Raw genomic sequence first — 6,000 nt, forward strand, 5'->3', positions numbered from 1 at the left:
CCCTCCACTCCTTCTTTATTCCCTCTCTCTCTCTCCATTCCTTTCTTTTATGTTACTGTTCCTTAACAAGTCAAAATATAGACCTAATTTGTGTTAGTTATTCTTAAGAAATCACTTCATTTTTGTATACCAATGTCCATAGCAGCATTTTTCACAATTGCCAAAGGTTGGAAGCAACCCAAGTGTCCATCAATTGATGAATGGGTAAACAAAATGCTGTATATACATACCATGGAATATTGTTCAGCTGCAAAAATGAATGAAGTTCTGATACATGCAACAAAACAGATAAACCTTGGAGACATCATGTTGACTGAAATAAGCCAGACATGAGAAGACAAATGTTGTATGATCTCACTGATATGAAATAATTAGAACATGCAAATTCATAGAGTCAGAAATTAGAATACAAGTTATCAGGGGCTGGTGTAGAGGTGTGAATGGAGAGCTGATGCTTAATTGGTATAGAGTTTCTGTTTGGGTGATGGAAAAGTTTTGGTATTGGATGTTGGTGATGGTAGCACAGCATTGTGAATGTGATTAGGACTACTGAATTGTATCCTTGAAAGTGGTTAGAAAGGGAAATGTTAGGTTGTATATATGTTACCACAATAAAAAATTTTAAAGACTACCTGCCCCCCCAAAGAAAAGAAAGTAGATTAGAGGTTACCAGGGACCCTAGGAGAGGGGGCATAGGGAGTTATTGCTTAATGGATACAGTTTCAGTTTGAGGTGATGAAAGAGTTTTAGAAAAAGACAGTGGTGATGGTTATAACATTTCGAAGACAATTAACACCAGTGAATTGTACACCTAAAAATGTTTCAAAAGGCAAATTTTATGTATATATTTATCAAAATAAAATTTTTAAGGAAGAGAAATTATTTCATATTTCTGCTTTAAAACTTTGATACATTTGAATGATACATTTTATAGTAGTCTGGTGTTTAAGGAAAGCTTCAGTGACAAGACATTACACATCATGAGGATTTAAAAGAGTAAACATTGCATTCAAATGAGGAAAAACAGGAGCCACGGCTTTAAGGGCAAAGGTTAGAGCGAGGTTTGGCAGGGTGAAGGGAATTTCATTCTGGAAATGGAAGCCTTGGAGAAATTACACTGAGAAAACCAGGGGAATAGGGAAGCACCATTCATTTTCTGCTTCTGCTCCAGCTCCTCAAAGGAAAATGATCAGACATCCGAATATGGGTGAGGAAGGCAAAGAGATGTTGTAACCGCCCTCGGTAGCAAGGGGTTATGGCGAAAACCTCAATTAGCCTAAGAATGTAAAAGGAGCTGAAATGCCACAGAGAAGGCACAGCAACCGTTCAGCTGACTTGGAAATAAAACAGAGGAGAGTAGAGAGATGAGCTAATCATCCCCAAAGTAGGGAACCAAGGAATGAGCAGGCATGGGGGAGAAAACGAGTTGAGGCCACAGGGATACTGAAAACAGGGCAATTTGGTTGGGGGTGGCAGGGAATGTCAGAGTAAAAAGTATCTGCACATGAGAAGCACTTCAGAGAAGCAACCCAGCCTTGCAGAGAAATTTCTTTGATGGGGACCGGGAGATGGGTGATAGCTATTTTTTCCCCCAGATGTGCAGTCCAGGCTGAACTTGGAAAAACTAGGCAGATTAATTGAGGAAGCCAAGTAAGAAACCTCTAGCCTGTAGCTTGAGAGTAGAGATGGGAAGAAAGAAACTTTTAAAAGCCTGATGGACCCGGTAACCTAAGGTAAGCCTGGTTCAGTGATTAATCTGTGAGCCTGCACATTTCTATACTGTTTGTAAAGTGTGTATCATAAGGTTTCCTCCCACCAACATGAAAGAGCTTGCCCCTTACATGGCAAACTCCAGATGGAGGCTGGACCCTCCATGGGAGAGGTGGTTAGACCTGACTCTATACTCTGAGGTTGCCAATGGCCTCTTAGATGCTAAATCCTGGGCTTTTTAAAGTCCCTCCCCTGCTTGATCTCCAAGCAAACATTAGTTAAGACACTGTTAATCACCTCAACCTTCTTGAATCACTCATCTCCCTTGACTTTTTATCACAATGTACTATTTTTTGTGTGATTTTTTAGTCTTTTTTTTTTTAATGTCTTCTTTTTAAAGATAAATACATCACACAAAATGTTGTGTTAAAAAACATAAGAGGGGGAAGAGGCTGTGGTTCAACTAGTTGGGCTCCCATCTACCATATGGGACACTCTGGGTTCACGTCCCGGGACCTCCTTGTGAAGGCAGGCTCACCTGCCAGCGCCACAGAGAGCCGCCTGGCCCACCAGTGCTGAGGAGAGCTGACTCAGCAAGGTGACGCAACAAAAGAAAAGGGAGACAAGCAAAAAAACACAGAAGAGCGCAGCGATGGACACAGATAACAGACAACAAGCAAGCCACAAGGGATAGGGAATAAATAAATACAGACACAGAAGAATGTACAGCGAGTGGACAGAGAGAGCAGACAGCACACAAAAAGCCACAAAGGAGGGGGGGAGGAGAAAAAAGAAAATAAGAGGTTTCTATATACCCCACTCCCCATCCCCTCACCCCCCGCTCCTCCCACATAAACATCCCCCCTCATCAGCGAGGCACTTCGACTGCACCTGGTGAACACACACTGGAGCACTGCCACACCACAGGGACCATAGTTCACATTGTCATTCACACTCTCCCCCAGTTCATCCAATGGGCCACGGCAGGATAAACAATGTCCTGCATCTGTCCCTGCGATCTCGCCCAGAACAACTCCAAGTTGCAAAAATGCCCCATATCACACCTCTTCCTCCCTCTCCCTGCCTTCAGCAACTCCCGTGGCCACCATCTCCACATCAATGATACAATTTCTTCCTTTGCTAGAGTCACAACAGTTCTTTAGTAGAATACCAGCAAGTCCACTCCAATACATATTATATTCCTCCATCTTGTGGACCCTTGGATGGCGATGTCCACTCCACCTCTAAATCGAGAAGGGGCTTAGATCCCACATAGCTGATGGATGCGATTCTCCTGCTTGCAGTTGTAGACAATCTTGGTTCCCTGGTGTGGTGGTTGACCATTCTCACCTCCCCATCAGCTGATCTGGGTATGTTCAATGAACCAGAGAGTCGGTGTTGCTCCTGATTGTGATGGAGATGGACTCAGATGTGACCTCTCTACACAAGCCTCTTCTGTCACTTTTGCTGAACCTGAGTTTGGTGCTAGGGTTGCTGTATGCTCAGGAGACTTCAACCTATGGACTGCCCATGTGCCAGCTGGACCTGCGAGCCTGACTGGTCATTCTCTCTCTCTCTCTCCCCAAGAAATGCAATTCATCAAATGTCCAGTGACTGCTTACTCTGTGCTACATTCTGTAACAGGAGCTGAGAGTTTAAAAGTGAATAAGATTCTGTTCCTGTTTTTAAGGAGTTCATGTTCAAAAAATAGTGAGGTAAACATGATATGAATGCAGAATAAAAGGATGAACATAGTCAAAGATAGCAAAAAGGGGTGAGTGGCAAGAACTATGTTAGAGGTGGTGCATCTATGCCCAGCAGTGTGGATTCTAGCAGCAGGACAGTAAGTCAAAATACATGGATGTTCAGGATCTACAAGAAGTCAGAATATTGCTAACCAGGAAGAGCAAGGCTGAGCCAATGGTCGGGGTGAGAATGGAGATATGGTGTCTTGAATGCTGAGTAGAGGAACTTGCACTTTATTCTATAGGCACCAGGTGTGGAGAGAAAATGAGTCCAATTTTGAAAATGTTGAATTTATGAGATTCCTATGAGATATTCAGATAGGGATGTTCAGTTGCCAGGTGGATGTACAGGACTGGAGCTCAGCCAAGAATTTTTATTGGGAGATGAAGATTTTTAGTTTTTTGAGTCACCGGTATATAATGGAGTGGTTAATCCGTAGGATTAATCACACAAGGGTAGGTTACATGGTGGTGTTTCTCAAAGTCTGGTCCTTGGATCACCTGCATCAAAACCCCAAAGGGGCTTGTTAAAGATGCAGATTCCTCGGGTTCTACCCCAAACCTACTGATTAGGGAATGTCTGCATGTGGTACCTGAGAATCTGCACTTTAAATTTACTCCCTAGGGAACAGATTTATACTATGAGTTACACTAACCACTGCCATGGAATGAGAAGCAAAGAGAGCAAAGGCTAAGACTCGAAAGGGTCCTTTCTCTCTCTCTCTCTTTCTCTCTCTCTTTCTCTCCATGCTTATCTCTATGTTGATGAAGCTGGTATTTGTATTGACCAAGTCTCCTTAGCTCTGGTCTCACATTTCCACCTGCCTTCTGGATACCTTTCCCAAGTGGAACGCATCTCCTCCCCAAACTACTTTTGTTAAAGAACCACCATCCTCTGCTCTCTTGCATGAGACTTCAGCTTCCCTACCCATCACTGATCAGTGGCCATGTCCTGTTGTTTCTTCATTTGTGATCGTGATAGGTTTCATCTTCCTCCCACTCTCCATTTCTATTGCTGATACTCTGGTTCAGCCCCTCCCTACCTCTTGCTTGGACTGCTACAAGATTTTTTAAAACAGGTATCCCTGTCTCTAGTCTCTCTTTCTTCTTTAATTCCTATAATGCATTGTTGTCAAAATAGTCTTCCTGCAGAACTGCTCATCATTGCTCACAGATGTTTAGTGTCACCGTGTTGCCTGGAGAATAAACCCTAATCACCTTAACCTGACACTCAAATCCCATTGGGATCTGCCCAAGGTTACCTTCCCAGTCTCATTTTCTACTCTTGCCTCTCATGTATCCTAAGCATTAGCTGTACCTCTTTGTCTGTCCCTACCAGCCCCTCTGCCAGGCGTGCCCTTAATTCCACTCTTCACACCTACAACTTTGCTACCCTTTAAGACCCAGTTCAAATACTATTTACTTCATGAAGCCTCCCCTATTCTCCCCAACCTCATCCCCAGAAATAATTTATCCTTTGGTTCCTCAAAGCCTATGTTAGCTACATATTTGCTGCACACAATTTTTTTTCTGCCTAGTATTAGAGTTTTGTTTTGTTCTAATGTTTTACCTTGCCCACTATAGACAAAGTGGAACAAAGACTGAACATCAGGACATTTAGGTCCAAATCTTACCTGTGTCATTTCTAACTGGGTGAGAATGGGGAGATTATTTAGCCTTTTGCGCCTTAATTTTCTCATAGGTAGAATGGAATAATGGTAGGTACTATGCATGTGAAAGAATGGGCCCATGGAATACACAAGGGCATTCCAGCCAAGAGACGCAGCTTAGCGACCGACATGGAAGAGGTGCTTAAGAAATGTGTACTAAATCAATGAGAAGGGGTCCATTTCCAAGCAATCTATGAAGGATGCTGGCAATAGAAAATTTCAAGTGATAGAAATTTCAAGTGCAAGAAAGACTTTGATTTTGAAGTTATCTCCATTTAAGGTTGATGGATAGACCTTTTAACTCCAATATCTTCAAAGTTTAATTTTTATTTTTAAACCAGAGTTCCTTTGTCCTAGAATTCTGAAGAGTTTCACTCTATGTGATAGACACGTTTCGTTGCTTACTCACCAGACAGTGCCTCTTCTTCAGGTCGAGGACTCTGATTTTGTTTGGGCAGCAATGTACCAGCCCCCAGGGGATGTCTCCTGCTTGGTCTAAGTCAGTCGAGGCAAGCCAGTCATGTTACCATTGGTGGTCATATGACCCAGTTCTAGCCAATGAGATTAAAGGTAAAATTTGGCGCCTTCTGGGAAAGCTGTTCCTTTCTGATTAAAAAAAAGAAGAGTTCCACAAGAGGAAAAGGCCCACCCTCCTTCCCCCTCTGCTACTTCAGCTACATCATGGAAGGAGAGAATGCTTTGAGTTATTGCTAAGAGAGTCAAAGGTGCCAAGAAAAAGTCCTGCCATCTTTGAGGTGAACTAAGCTGGGAACCATTGATCTCAAGTGAGAGCAAAGATGTCTGTGTTAAGTCATGGTTAGCTGAGCATCCCATAACTTGCAGTTAATTTTTAAAATTTCCTGATAGTGTTTGAG

The sequence above is a fragment of the Dasypus novemcinctus genome, chromosome 5, assembly GCF_030445035.2.
Source record: "Dasypus novemcinctus isolate mDasNov1 chromosome 5, mDasNov1.1.hap2, whole genome shotgun sequence".
Classification (NCBI taxonomy): Eukaryota; Metazoa; Chordata; class Mammalia; order Cingulata; family Dasypodidae; genus Dasypus; species Dasypus novemcinctus.